Source organism: Nipponia nippon, unplaced genomic scaffold (genome assembly GCF_047370975.1).
Source record: "Nipponia nippon isolate SJK-2023a ecotype South Korea unplaced genomic scaffold, ASM4737097v1 scaffold_5, whole genome shotgun sequence".
In the NCBI taxonomy this organism is placed as follows: domain Eukaryota; kingdom Metazoa; phylum Chordata; class Aves; order Pelecaniformes; family Threskiornithidae; genus Nipponia; species Nipponia nippon.
Window position 1 is genome coordinate 14,910,792 of NW_028262369.1, and position 15,598 is coordinate 14,926,389.

Genomic DNA, 15,598 nt, shown 5'->3' on the forward strand with positions numbered 1-15,598 from the left:
TGGGGATCCTGCCCACACTGGAAGACATGAGAGATGAACCTCTGGCAAAGGTCATGACCACGCCACAAGGTCACACTCGTGGCTTCCTGATGAGGATTGAGTACAAAAAGATGCTCTAAAGAAGGTATCCTTGGGGAAAAAACTAGAAACCGTTCTGTAAATCCAAGGTGGCATTAGAAACCAACCACTAATGTAATTCATTTACCAGCAAGAACCATGAAATTAAACTGGGACTTCCAAGTTCTACATCCCAGCACACAGCAGAGCAATAAAGCTTTCCTGCCTTTTCCACAAGGCTCCATGCAGCAGAACAATATTGCAGCCAGACAGCTGGGTAGCTCCGTTACCTCCCGTGCATCCACTCTAAAGACCAACAGCTGGAAGATCTCTGTAATTTGGTAGTGAGCCTTACCAGAAACCCTAACTCAGATGGTGATACAGTGAGTCTCCTGGAACTCAACCACAATACATATGTTTATGAGTCACAAGATTTTGGGTTCGACCTGTGCACTTTTTCTGCCACTGCCTATGCTATCTGTGGCTGCAGGATACAGGAGGAAAGACGGGAGGCAAAAAACACCCGTTCAATTAGCTTCCAGTTTATTTGTATATTTCCATTTGTATATTTTCAGCAGTATTTGTCTCTTCTAGTGCATGAAAACTTTAATTTCTACATCTACAGTAGCATTTTTTAAACAAATTCAATTCCTGCATCAGCAAAAAAACCTGTGGGGTATCGAGGCCTACTCCATTTGACTGAGACTACATACTGACTCCAGCATTCTGCTGCATACAATTGAGCGTGAACACTTTGAGTCCCCCTACGTACACTGCCTGGAAACAGAATTGTTTCGAAGCCACACATTCTGTTTGCTACAGGCTAGGACTGATGGCAATTCAGAAGAATGTCCAGTAGTTTGTGCAGCTGCTTTTCTGGGGAGGGTGGAAATTGTACAGCAGGATGAGGAAAATACTCTGAGGTTGTCCTGTTCTGCAGAATTAAACAGTGGCAATTACAGGCACTGAGAACCTTGGGATGTCTGGGCAGGGAAGATAAGGGCTGAGAGAAAAAATAATAGCCATGTTCACTTAAGTAAAGACACTGAGAAAGCTAGTGACTTTCTTGTTAATTGTTAATAGGGCAAGAGGCCCAAATGATTTATTTCCAAATCAATGCCAGAAAAGTTAGCAAATGGAGAAAGCCCTGAAATTGGAGTCTAAGCCTGCTGCCTCCAGGGAGTGGAAAGAGAGTGTCTCAGAAATTCAAGACCTGGACTTCCCACTTCTAAAAACAGCATAGAGAGAAGCGGTGAGGTTATGAGCATGGGAATACAATATTTCACTGTTCATTAAAATTTAAAGCTGAAACAAAGCTGCTTGCTTCACTTCTCTTAAGCAGGACCACATTGTCTCTATGAAGGGGCAGCTCCAGCTCAGACTCTCTTCACTTAGTCCCAGGATGGATAATTCAGTTGGTTTTCTGGTAAGACAGGAAATAAAGCGTCGACCAGAATACTCAAGCTTGAGTGAAACCATGGTGGGTTTCACTGGGCTGGATGCCAGGTGCCTACCAAAGCCGCTCTGTCACTCTCCTTCCTCAGCTGGACAGGGGAGAGGAAAAACATAATGAAAGGCTCGTGGGTCGAGATAAGGACAGGGAGAGATCACTCACCAATTACCATCACAGGCAAAACAGACTCAACTTGGGGAAAAAATTAATTTAGTTTATTACCAATCAAATCAGAGCAGGGTAATGAGAAATAAAATCAAATCTTAAAAACACCTTCCCCCCATCCCTCCCTTCTTCCTGGGCTTAACTTCACTTCTGATTTCTCTACCTCCTCCCCCCGAGTGGCGCAGGGGGACGGGGAATGGGGGTTGTGGTCAGTTCATCACACGTTGTTTCTGCCACTCCTTCCTCCTCAGGGGGAGGACTCCTCACGCTCTTCCCCTGCTCCAGCATGGAGTCCCTCCCACGGGAGACAGTCCTCCACAAACTTCTCCATTGTGAGTCCTTCTCACAGGCTGCAGTTCTTCACAAACTGCTCTGGTGTGGGTCCCTTCCATGGGGTGCAGTCCTTCAGGAACAGACTGCTCCAGCGTGGGTCCCCTGCGGGGTCACAAGTCCTGCCAGCAAACCTGCTCCAGCCTGGGCTCCCCTCTCCATGGGGCCACAGGTCCTGCCAGGAGCCTGCTCCAGCGTGGGCTTCCCACAGGGTCACAGCCTTATTCGGGCATCCACCTGCTCCAGCATGGGGTCCTCCATGGGCTGCAGGTGGGTATCTGCCCCACCGTTAACCTCCATGGACTGCAGGAGGACAGCCTGCCTTACCCGTGGTCTTCATGGGCTGCAGGGGAATCTCTGCTCTAGCACCTGGAGCACCTCCTCCCCTTCCTTCTTCACTGACCTTGGTGTCTGCAGAGCTGTTCCTCTCACATATTCTCACTCCTCTCTTCTCCGGCTGCAGCTGCTCAGGTTTTTTTCCCCTTCTTAAATATGTTATCCCAGAGGTGCCACCACTGTCGCTGATGGGCTCGGCCTTGCCCAACAGTGGGTCCGTCTTGGAGCTGGCTAGCATTGGCTCTGTTGGACACGGGGGAAGCCTCTAGCAGCTTCTCACAGAAGCCATACCTGTAGCCCCCGCCGCCAGCAAAACCTTGCCATTCAAACACAACACAGAAACAAAACTATGTTAAAGCCAACTTTCCACATATAGGTGAAACAAAATCTGCCTTTTTACCTGGGCACACACCTTCCCAGCTCCAGTGCAAACCAAATGAACGCCCATAGCCTTAGAAAGAGCGAGCTTTCAAAGGGTTCTGGTCCCATTTGGACCGGTATGAATCTAGATCATGATAAGAATCATTCTGCATTTATATCAGTTCAGAATCTGGAATACAGTCCTGATTTCTGTGCTGGCACACAAATCTGCTACTGTGCACCATAACAACCTTTTCTAGTTGTTGTATTACTCACACTATAGGTATGAAACCCTCTGCACTAAACAGGCATTTCAGGAAACACCAGGCCTCCCACTGGTATGCAAAAAATACAAGGATCTGATAATAAAAGGATCACCTCGGGGCTTTCAGGGACCATTATAATAGAAAAGGCTTGTTTTGGAAATCTCATTGCTTGAACTCCTTACTTCCAGGTGAAGCCTTTGCTGAATGTGGCCCAACAGGAGAAGAAAATGTAACTGAAGGAATTGGAGCTGAGAAGCATCATGTCAAAGACTCGGGAGCTCACAGAACACAAACAAGCAGAGGAGCAGACAGCCACCCTCAGCTAGGAGAAGAATGACCTCCCCATCCAACTGCAGGCTGAGTGTTATCAATGGCTAAAGGCTTAGTATTCATTTAGGCAGGGCATTGGCTTTCTCAAATGACTCATAAGAGGCTCCTTTTCGGAATACAGAATGAATAAAGAGCATATGGGGATGATGCATGAGATTCACAGACAGCCTGACTGTATCTTAAATAAAGTTAAGTCCTTAGAAAACAGAGGAGACTGAGAGGCCTCATGGCTAAAGCAAAGGAGCTGTTGTCACAAGTCCCAGGTTCTCTTCCTGGTCAACCACTGCTGCTCAGCATGATTTATGGCAAGCCAGGGTGGCATCTTTGTAAAATGTAAACTCTTCTTTAAGGACCTCTGTGTGTATAAACAAATGGATTTTTTGATGCTTAACTTTAAGAAGCTATAGCCTGAGTCATGGAGATTCAGATCAACTATAACAACAGGTATGTTAAAGAAATCTTAATAAACTTTGCAGAAGAGGCAAAGTCTTGTATTTCTTGCTAATGGAAGTTTGCTGCCATAAGAGGCGGGAGTTGTAGCAGCCTTTCATAGGATGAACACTGGATTCCCACCCCTTCATTAGGAACAAGAGAACTTGTTGGATGCTGAGGAGTGCCTGGCCCAAATGATGAAATCAAAGATGGACCTACTGAGCCAGATCCTGGATATGAAGGAGCTGACATGAGTGCCAGCAAGCGGATGCTGGAGGATTAGCTCAGTGATTTGAAATGTGACTTGGAAGGGCTGGAGACTACCTTGGCTAAAACAGAGAAGGAAAAGCAGGTATGAAGCATGACACAGAGTTTTTTTCTGCCTCGTTCTTCAGGGAAATGAACCCCGACAACCATTACAGCTCCTCCAGGCAGAGCACCCTTTGGGATGCTCAGATTCCCTCAGCTGATCTCCCCCCCAGTTTTTTCTATTTTCTTCCAGCATCTCACATAACCTGGGATGGATTTAATTCTACACTTCACCGTTCTACCCCATAGTAATAGTCATTTGACAGCATTTTCTAGGCATCCCTCTACATAAAGACATCTGCATCTCCTCTACATTCTTTATTAATTATACCCACTTTTACATGGCAATGCTGGTAGGCCTCTATTTATAAAATGCCCCCCTCCAGAGCCATGTAACTCCCTTCCACCTAGCCTTGGGGAATACTTCTCCCTCTCCTGCACCTAAACTGCTTTTTATTTCATGTAATTGGAGAAGTTTTAAATCTGTACTGTAGCAGCCATGTGGCTGTCTGCTGCTTCTTCTGAAGTCAGTGTTAACATCCACAGGATGTTAAACTCACAGATGCCTCATATGTCTCAGAATTTATTAACTGCATCTCAGATTCCTTCTAAAGAAATACAAGTTTCCAGTGACATTTTGTCCTGGTGCTGCTAATGGCTTGTGTGATCCACAAAACCTGCGTGATGTTCCCTTTCCTGTCTGCAGGCATTAGACCACAGAGTTCGAACTCTGACTTCAGATCTCTCTGCTCAGAATGACTCAGTCACTAAATTCCAAAAGGCGAGGAGGGCTGTGGAGGAAGTTCAGCAGGCAGAAATAACTGACTCTCTCCCATTCTCATTCTCCCAGTCTGGGCAAAGGAAAAAAAAACAAAACAAAACACATTGTCTGCTTGCTTAAATACTGTGAGACTACAGTTTGCTGCACAAACGGGAAGGGGGCTATGTTTTTCTAGGTATTAGCTCATGGCAGCACAGTGAAGTTTTGCCAATTTGTGCCACTGCCCGAAGGAGCTACATGAATTGCTGAGGGCAAGCAGGATTCTTCTCTAAGAGTCAATGCTGGACCAAGTTCCTGTTGGCCTATTGAAAGCGCACACACGAAGCACATACTGCTTTCAGGAAGCACCTCAGATAAATCTATTCTTTGGGTTTTCAGTCTGTTGCCAGTGCAGAGTAGTTAGTTTCTCACCCAACTCTGTTCACTAGTCTTAGTCTCTCCCTTCCCAGAAAATTGCAAGGTGAGGAGAACAAGGTGAACCACCTGACCGAGAACAACAGCAAACCTACCACTCAGATGCGTGAGGTGAGGTGCAGTAGCTATGGTGTGTATTTTAGATGGCCCTCTTTGGTCTGTTTTTGACATCTTGGGCCCTTGACACCTATACGTGCGTTAAAAAGTTCTTTTTCATACTGATTCCACTTCTTTCAACTAGCTGGAGGACAAGTGGGAACAAGAAAAGAAGACCCATGGCAAGGTGGAAAAGGCTCATCATAAAGCAGAGAGTGACCTCAAAATGCCAATTGCTAACCTCAGTGAGATTAAATGAGCCAAACTTGGAAGAGGTTGTAAAGAAGTAGTGTCAATTGTAACAGAATTTTCCAGGGTACAGGATCCTACTGGGTGCAGTTGTGCTACATCATAGCTCTGACAGCATTACCTACACCTGAAAAGTCACTTGATCATAAAGTCACTGCAAAAATCCACAGTCACACCCTGGTCTCTTCAGTATTAACCTAATGACAAGCAGAAGAGCAGAAGTACAGTTCAGTAGTTCAGGCAAGCAGAATCAAAAATACAGGATTTTGTTTCCTAAGTCTTTCTCTGACTCATTGTCTGATATTTGTAATTCATCTTCCACACTCACCCACATATAAAATGTGTATAATCACCGGGAAGTTATGAGGCTTAAATGATTCATGTTTATGTAAGGCCTTATGATCCTGAGATAAAAACTGTTTTAGAAATACAAAATATTATCACAAATTAGAACTTTATTTTAGTGTCACTATTGACTACTTTAGTGATGGGTCTGCCAGCACTTCTCTGACAAACCTCCCCTTAGAAATTAACTTCCCAGAATACAAATTTCCACCTCTATGTTATCCAAATCACTAATTTACCTAGTTAAAGAGCTAAGCAGCTAAGGCAATGTGTACAATCATTAATAAATACTGGCAAGCTTTGCTCATTCAAATTGTAACACAGCGCTCCACAGGGAGTACAAGATACTTGTGCTTCAGAGCAAGGCCACTGGGACACTTAAGTGACAGAAGAAAAATTAAGTGCTGGTGTTAGTCCCTCAGAGCTGCAAACAGATGACTCAACTTCCTGGGGTGCTTGTGCTTTTACTTGCAGACAAGTTAATGATGGGGTAAGGAGAAGTTTCAACAAAGGAAAAAGGGATTTAAGCGCCCTGCCAGTCCCACTAAGGAGACAGGACACTAGATCTCAACCCACTTTCAACAAAGATTAACCTGTTCACTGCAGAATAGAAACACTTACTTGGCTTAACTCGTTTGCTGTAACATCCTACCTTTTCTTATCCCACAGTAGCCTGCTTGCACAGCTTTATCTTTTTGAGAAGACTGAGTTGGCATAAAAGGTTAATATAGACCTTTTAAGCCTACCCTATTAAAATGGATTCTGTAGCCCATCACCCTTTAAACCCTTAAATAATAGAACCAGCTGAGATCTAGTATTTATTTTTCCCCAGGTAGATCTTCACTTTTTTTCTACAGCAGATTCTGACTACTTCTCTATGAGCTTGTGAAACCCCTCGGCTTGGAAACATTTGTCTTTTTACCTTCCAGTGAATCAATAGTTCAGCCAGCTCTGAGATCCAGCTTGTCTTGTATATTATCCGCTCACTCTAAACTCCACTTTCTTTGAAGTCTGGGGAACTGTATGCTCACTGCAGATCTCCTGCCATGCTGCTATGGCCAGAAGAAAGGTGATCTGCTGCAGGGACCTGCTCTTCTGCTTGCAGGCAGCCAGCAAAGATGGCTGATAGACCTTTTCATCCACATAATTGCCAAAGGCTCCTGCAAGGCACTCACCCTCTCACTGTGGAAGGAAAGGTGGTAAATAAAACCAGAAATGAGACCACAGCTCACAGGATGCACAGCGTTACCATTCTGAATTCAAATATTTCTTTCATCCAACATATTTCAGTGCCCAAATATTTAACTAAAAACTCAGCATTTCAACAAAAACATGACCCGCAAACCTAGATTGCAGCTAGTTCTACAAACAAGCCTCTATTTCCCTCAAGTAACCAAATCAGCTTGATTATATTCCTGAAGGCCAAATTCCAACATGATACAGGAAGCTAACCATGCTGCAGATAACATAGTTGTCTACTGAGACACCTGGCCAGGTCTTTCCTGCTTTGTTGGCTCAGTATTCCCAGCTGTAGATCTCTCCCAGGAAAGAAAATCCAGTAGAGCTGACAAATACATAGAGAAGGCAGTGAAGAAATTAAGATTCTTGTTTGTATTTCCACAAGTTTCTCTTACATCTCTTGCTCATAGACACTGCTGTGCTTGTGTGAACCCTCCAGGCCCATATATTGAAGAGATGGAAGAAGACCTGGAAGCTGAGCATGCTATAAGAACACAGGTAAGAGTATCTAAGGAGGAAAAAACCTCCTCAGGGGAGTGATTACACTTCTGAAAAGACCTGATGACATTAAACTACTAATTAAAAAACAAATTTCCTCATGAAAAAGTAATAAGATGGACAACAATCTTGAACTCTAGTTTTAGCCTATGCAAACTCACCGTTATAAATTGCACGCGCTATTCCTTTCATAGAAACCTCTGAAGAAGCCAGTTACTGATGGGGCAGTCCTCCACAGAGCAAGAGAGTAGCACGTCAGGAAAAATGGGGATTTCTCAGTCCTGTGCTTCAGCTATCAAATCACCCCATCCACTTTTTACAGTTCTGTAGTGATGGATGGATCTACTCTAATAAATCTTATGTAAATTGCCAGGATGTGGTTGTTAAATATAGAATCAGATTCATTAACAATGGAAAAGCCTGAAGACAATTTAGTCCCCAAAAGGTTATATTTTAATAGAATGCTCTGAACACATTCTAATGACTAATACAAATTGATAGCATCAATAGTAAGTAACATTTCCATTTCAATTCACTTTAGAAATGCTAGCTAATTAATTCTCAACCACATCAGGTTGGTAGGTCAGTGTTGTTAGACACCTTGCACAGGTGGGAAAACAGAGGTAAAGGAACTTGTCCAGTGACACAAAAAGCAGCAATGTCGGTTAAAGCAGAGCATAGCATTTGTGAATCCCCGTTCCCTCTCTGATTATACCTCACACTTGCTACCATGTTTCCAATATGTTTATGCTTCTAAGTATACACAGGCTCTTTGGCATGAAAGAAGAATTTCTTCCCCTCTTTCCCACTAGGTGGAGAAACAAGGAAGATTGCCTGGAAGAAGCTGGTGTTGCAAAAACTGCTCAGGTCAGACACCTTCCCCGCATCTGAGCATCTTGTCTCTTTCCTCAGAGAATGAGAAACGTCACTGGGACTCTCCTTTGGAGAAGCTTCTTCAGCAGCTTCTCCGAGCTCTTAAGCAGGCCAGATCCTGCAGAACTTCCCCTCACTCTGCAGACCTTGGAAGGGGTAAAGCACCAAGGCTCCATGAAATTCACTGTGAGCTTTGTTATTCCTATAGAGTTGGAGTGGCAGGTGATCAGAGATTCATTAGAAAGCTGCTAATTCAGAAGCACACAGTAAAGGAGGCAGGATTGTTAGGTGTATTTTCTATTGTTTTGCAAGGAAAATACATGCCTGCAGTCCAGAGAACTACTCTGAGCTTTAGCAAGGAGGCCTAGAGATGGTTAATCTTTCTGGAAGATACCAGCCGCTGACCTCCTAATGGATTGATACCAAAGATGGGATTTGTCCCAAATTCGGAGACTACTAAAGCTAAATAAAAGGCTTCCAGAAGCCTTTCTTATAAAGCATCCCCGAGGGCCTTACTGAGACTCCAAGGCTGCCAGATCCCAGCTGACAACACATACTTGGCCCCCCCTAACAGAATTGCGAGCAGGAAGCTGGGCTGCTGAAGCTGCTCCTTAAGCTGGAGGAGGCAACCCTGCAGAGCGAGGCCGCGGGCTCTACCCTGCGCAAGAAGCACACAGCTGCCACGGTTGAGATGGCAGAGCTTCTGATAATCCCCAGAGTGAAAGCAAAGCTGGAGACGGACAAACAGGTCAGGAAAGCAGAGATGGATGACCTCAGTGCAAGCATGGAGTCTCTGCAGAAATCCAAGGTGAGAGGCCAGCAGGGAACTTCTCAACACAGGTGCAGCCATCAGTGCAAGGCAGAATTCAGCCCTCTGCAGTGCGAGCTAACTGATACCAGCAAGCAGCTGTTTGCAGGTGGTGCTGAACACTGCCTGCCCCGGCTGATGGAGTGGGCATCCCCCTCACTAAAGATCAGGACACTCTGCACTCCCCCTGGCTATTACAGTCATCCCATTGTAATTACAACCAACTGGAATAAACTGAGTTTGCAAGAGAGGGAGGATATTTTGGCCCTTCAAGCCTTACTCCGCATCATATGACTGACTTCTCTCTTACAGCTGAACTCAGATGCTCATGTTCACAAGCTGGAAAATAACCTGTCTGAAGCCAATGCCCAGCTGGCTGAGGTGGAGAAGAGCCAAGCTCAAATTAATGCCATCAGGCTCCAAGGTAAATTCCTTGACAGCTTTGTGCAATGTTACCTCCCTCTGATCCTCCTCTTCCCCTACATTTCATCTAACTCTGGCAGCCCTGCCCTGTCTCCTCTAGCAAATCTGCCCAATCCTTCTAGCCTTTGCCTCTCTTTCGCTCCAGTCAGATTGAATTAGTTCCTCTCCTGCTTCTTTATGCACTTTTCCCACAGCCGAAAACAGCCAGCTGAGCCGGGAGCACGAGGAAGCTCAGAGCAGGCATAACCAGATTGTCCACATAAAGATTTCTCTCACCTTGCAAGCAGATGACTTCAGGACACAGCTGGATGAAGAGTCAAAGGTACTGGGGACCACCAACTGCCTACAGAACTTGCTGCTGTCACGGGACATGCAGTGCCTGCTCTTTTGCACGCTGTCCACTTCAGAGTAACAAATCTTTTGCGTTAGCTCTCGCAAAGGAAAACTTTCTCATCCAAATTAATCTCTGGGCTTGTCACCAGCTGATCTTGAAGGCGGTGTGGGGGACATGAGCCTTGTATGGATATGAAAATAAGAATCTCCCATGAGTCAGCAGCAAAGAGCAGAACACACACCTCTGCCCATTCAGTGGATCGTACAGCAGTTTATTTGCATAGTTCACACAAGTTTGGCTCAAAATATACGAGTATTTCAGGTCACCGTCTGACACATCTGTCTTGGAAATTTCTGCTTATCTTCAAAGAGTAATTCTAGTGCTGCACCTGTATATCAAAAGTCTGGCAAGAATTCTCTCTGTGTTCAGAACAATCGCCAAATGGGTTTACTGTCATAATTCCTTTGAAACACTGTTTGAGAGAAAACAGTGATGATGACAAGCCAAGTTCTGTTTTCAGTTGTATGAGCTCAATTCAATCCACTGCAGTACAGTAAAAAACAGGTACGGAGAACAGGAACTTGGCTCCTGACCAGGAAGATATTTTGAAGCCTAAGATGTTTCTAGCTGGTCCAGAACTGAGTTGGTCAGGTGGAGCACTGCAGCTCCAGGGAATGAGGTCAGTGTATTTGTACTTCCAATAAGACAGACGCACAGTAATGGCTGTGCTACCTCTAGTCCTGCACTAGTGCTGTAGTGAGCCTGGCCAACACCAAGCATGATTTGGACCCAGTGAAAGAGTAGTTGGAGGAAGAGGAGGAGAGCAAAGCTGAACTGCAGTGCCTGGTCTCTAAACTCAATACTGAAGTCATAATCTGGAGGACTAAATAGAAGGCTGACACCACTGAAAGAACTAAAGAGCTGGAAGAAACCAAGTGAGCACTCAGCTTGCAGGGAGATAGGACTTCCGGCAGTCTCATTATTTAGTTTGGCTGCTGAGTCACAGCTTATAGATGTGATCTGTTAGGACTCAATTTGGTAAGAAAGCAAAGGGCTCCAGCCAAGAGAAAGAAAATAATACTTGCGATAATAAACAGGGACTATTGAGACCTAACACTTGTACACTGACAGCAGAAAACCAACACTGATCCCCTCTGATAAAGGCTTGAATTTTGATAGCCTTTCTTCATTCCAACAAGGACTTTACTCTTCCAGCAGCCCTACAAAAGCCACTAGCATTTCCTAAGAATAAAGAAAGCATCAAATCAGATTAAACCCCTGAGAATCTGGTCCTTGAGAGCTGGTATTACAGGCTAGAAGTTGAGCCAATCTTTGTAGCAGTCTCTCTAACAGAGTTAACAAAGGTGCTTTCACATAACAGCAACAAAAGTTAAAGCATCTGGAGGGTTTCACTGTGCGCCTGAACAAGTTGAGACAAATGGAATAAGCTACTACATCTCTGCATGACTTTGTACTGAGTCCCAGGGATATTCACAAGGGAGGAAGGCTGCTTTGCTCTTAGACACTATGCCAGTCCTTGAGATACCTGAACAGAAGGTGGAAGTGTCTATCACCAGGTTACAATCCAGCAATACAGAGCTGAGCTGCAGCCCAGTATGCCCTATCCACCAGTGGAGGGGCAGAACCAGCCACTGGTTTTACAGTCCTTTTTCTGAGACTGCAGCCAGGATTTCACTTTTTCACTGGCGAAAATAGTGATGGTGCTTGAGATAAGGGCTGCTGACTCCTACCACTCCTCACTCCATGAACTACTTACCAGGATATTTCTGCCCTCCCTCCCTCAGAACAAAGTTGGCTGTGAGGCTCCAAGAAGCAGAGGAGACAGCTGAATCAGTCCAAGCCTCGGTTGCCAACACAGAGAAAACTAAGCAGAGGCTTCAGAAAGAAGTGGAAGACCACACTGTTGACCTCCAGCCGTTCAAGAGTGCATCCAGCACAAGCCTGACCAGCAAGAGCTGAAACCTGGTACTGGAAGCCCTGGGAGTCTTTCTGTTAACTCAGGTCAGCTTTGGACTGGTCCCTTATTTCTCACTATTTTAAGATCTCTCTATTAAATGTCAAGTAATCCGTATGGCCATGAGAAGCAAGGCTAAGATTTATCACATCAAGAGAAAACCCAGATGAGAGCCGCAGCTAATTCCTAGGAGCACACAGCATGCTTCTGGCAAGCTCATTAGCTGACTTCCAGAAACAAGACTACAGCTAAAGCAAAAGCCCTCCTTTACTGCAAGGCAAGGTATTCATCTTCTTTTTAAGGATAATGATATCCTGCTTTGAACTTTTCAGTGTTGCAGTACCAGTGGGTTGGCCACTGGTTATTAACTACCATACTCAAAGCAGATCTAAACAACATGCAGTTTAAACACTAGCAACAAACGCTCCTTCATTAAATTAGTATTTCTACTCTTGCTAGTGTTAGTGTAAGAGCATGAATAGTAGTGCAACTGTGGGGCATTTGAATAAAAATGTTACTTAAAATAGGCACAAAGGCTGCTCCAAATCCACTGAAGTCCTTGGGTATCTGCCAATGACTGTAGTCAGCTTTAGAACAGGTCTCAAGAGCCGAAAATCCCACATACAGCATTACATTACTGGGCTGAAAAAATCTGTTTCACCATCACTTTCTTTAATGAAGCAGTTCGTTATTCTATGGTTCCTGTGGTGTGCTTGTCACCATGGTATCTGAACGCGTGTGCGGATCTTAAGGATATGTAGAATATTTGTGATTAAAAGCTCCTAGGAAAGAAAAATGTACCTTTATTCTTTCCCTTCATGACAAGCAGTTAAACACAGTGTAAAATAGTCTTGAGTAACATCTTGTTTGTAACCGAATCGTCTTTGAAATAGAGAGTCACACTAATCAACCCAGGCAATTACTAACAGCACATCTGCACAACAAATATCTGAAGTAGAGAACATTTGCTCCACAGCAGCATCATTATAACTGCAGGAGCAAGGAAGACTATCACACTGATGGGAACTGGGTGATCTTGTTAAATTCCTAATGGTGAGGAAAGAAAGCCTCGTAAACATTTTAATCATCCATTCAGAGTGACCAAGAGAAACTCTGCCAGTCATTAGAGTGGCTGCCAATTTAACTGTGACTAGCTGGCAGGACACACAGAGAACTGAAGTGTAAAGAAAACTTGTGTCCGGTGAATGCTCAGCTTTATCTTTCCAGGCCAATGCTGCTTGTGCTGCCCTGGACAAGAAGCAGAGAGCCTTTGATAAGATGCTGGCAGAATGGCAACAAAAAAATGCAAAGAGCTGCAGGTGGAAGTGGATAGTTCCCAGAAGGAATGTACACAACTGAAAATTTTGAGCTTAAGACTGCCTCTGAAGCACCTGGAATCTATAAAAAAGGAGAACAAGGGCCCTTCAGGGTCAGTACTGGTTTGATGTTAAAAAACTCTGCAAATCATAAGCCCCTTGATCACTACTGAATGATCTCTTATGGTGTCTTCCAGCATCAATTCCACTTTCCTTATTTCTAGCAGTGCTTTCACTCTCTGTGAACATACATTTGATGCACTTAAAGTCGCAGGTTAGATTCTGCTCTTGGGACAGAGTCTGCACTCACACACACGCCACCCCTATCGGATCACCCAAGACTGTAACCAGCACCAGTGTACTGCTTCCAGGGAATAACATTCTGAGAATAACTGCTTCTGGGGATAACATTCAGGATCGACGTCCTTTCTGAACCCTTAAAACGCTATCACAATAGCAGCTTGGTTGTACTCACTGTTATACTAGGAGGTCATCACTCCAGGCTGGGCCGCCTATCATCACTAGAGCTCCACATAAGGGAATAATGGGCTGGTTACAGCATTAGGCTTAAATAAGACACAGGCTGCGGTCCCAGTTCTAGCTACCAGCATTCTCTCTAATTCTGAGCAATTCACTTAGGGGACTATTAACAATGGCCAGCTTTGCCCTGGGAAGATGACGTTCCCTTTAACCTCAGTGGGGAGGATTAGACATCTCCAGGAATCAGTTTAGAGCAAGTCAAACTCCTGCTCAGTCTCCCTCTTGGCATCAGTTCTCCACCTGGCTGTACAGGGAGACCAGCTGCCTTGGCTTTTATTTTTTTTTTTTTAATACTTCTGTAAATTGCAAAGCAATTTACCATGGAAGATGCCACGGTAAATATTTAGAAGATGCTAAAATCTGCTGGCCTTGCGGCCAACAGAAAACAGTGATGGACTCCCTGGCACAGACCCAGTGCTTTCTGGGCTATCTCCCCCAACCCTTTGCTCTGGCCTACATCGGCTGGCAGAGAGCCCCATTCTGCTGCACAGAGACGATGTGGCGTCCTGTTTTCATTTTGTAAGAGCAACCATCTGAAAGGGGGAGAGGTGAATGCTGGACAAAATTTCTCTTGATTTAATAGGTTTCATTCTTCCACCTCCATGAACACAGGCAGCGAGCAAGGCTCATTCAGAAATCCAGGATAATATTTGGCAATGAAAGAAAAGGGCAGCTGATATAAAGTGACTGGAATCATTTTATGCCATTTCCATTCAAAGAATCTGTCTGGTGCACTTGGTAAAGTTCACAGTCCTGAAATAAACCTATCATATGAAATATCCGTTTTCTTCCCTAGAGGAAATTAAGGATCTAATCAATCAGCTGGGGGAGGGAGGGAAGAGCATTCATGAGCTGCAAAAGATAGACTGGAGATTGAGAAGGATGAACTGCAGGTGGCACTGGAGGAAGCAGAGTCTTCCCTGGAGGTACCAATACTACAGATGTGAGAGCTGCATGCCAGCCCAGTGGCTGCTGCCCACATTCCATCAGATGGATTTTGTATGTATAACCCCATGAAGGGCATTTATTCGTCCATCTGTTGCACCCCTACAGGCTGAAGAAAGCAAACTGATTTGCATTCAGCTCCAAGGGGCTCATGTTAAAGCTGACATTGACAGGAGAACATGAGAAGGAAGAATTTGAAACAACCAGGTACAGCGATGATATGACATTAAGCCACAGGCAAAGGCTGCAGCATGGAGGTTTTAAGTTAGACACTAGGAAAGTTTTATAATCATTAAGGGAAATTACTCCTTGGACCAGGTTGTCTGGAGGTTGTAGAGTCTCCATTATTGGAAGTTAAGTGCAGTCTGGTCACTAGTTGTCTAGTGGGACTGGTTTAGCAGGAGGTGATCCAGATTTTAGGCAGCAGATTTTTAAGATGACCTCTTGAAAGCTCTCCCAGCCCTATGTTTTAAAAGAAGGTATTCATGAATGGCTTGGTGCAAAATCCTGATATCTCAGTTTTAAACAGGTTTGAAAAGTTACTGTATTCTTATTGCTCGGTGGGCAATAATTTGATACAAAGGCTGGATCAGACTCAACATACCAGAATGCTGTACCATATGCTTCACTGGACTCCACAGAAATAATCACCAGCCTGCAATTGAGTCTCTGCAGGCGAGTCTGGAGACTGAAGGAAAGGGGAGTGCTAAAGCTCGCAGGCTCA

At 44.6% G+C, this 15,598-nt stretch overlaps 1 long non-coding RNA gene across 4 annotated transcripts in view; it reads right to left on the reverse strand.

The window, feature by feature from the left end:
- The window catches only part of LOC148052045 (uncharacterized), a 48,345-nt gene that overhangs the window by 26,442 nt on the left and 6,305 nt on the right, over window positions 1-15,598 (reverse strand). Inside the window, exon 5 of one of the 4 annotated variants that reach the window (XR_015698981.1) lies at window positions 1,715-2,657. The exons of 2 other annotated variants lie outside the window; for them this stretch is intronic. This is a non-coding gene — a long non-coding RNA (uncharacterized LOC148052045). Of the gene's footprint in view, window positions 1-1,714; window positions 2,658-10,079; window positions 10,279-15,598 lie in introns of those variants that run through there. One more of the 4 variants, XR_015698983.1, reaches the window with a different exon arrangement.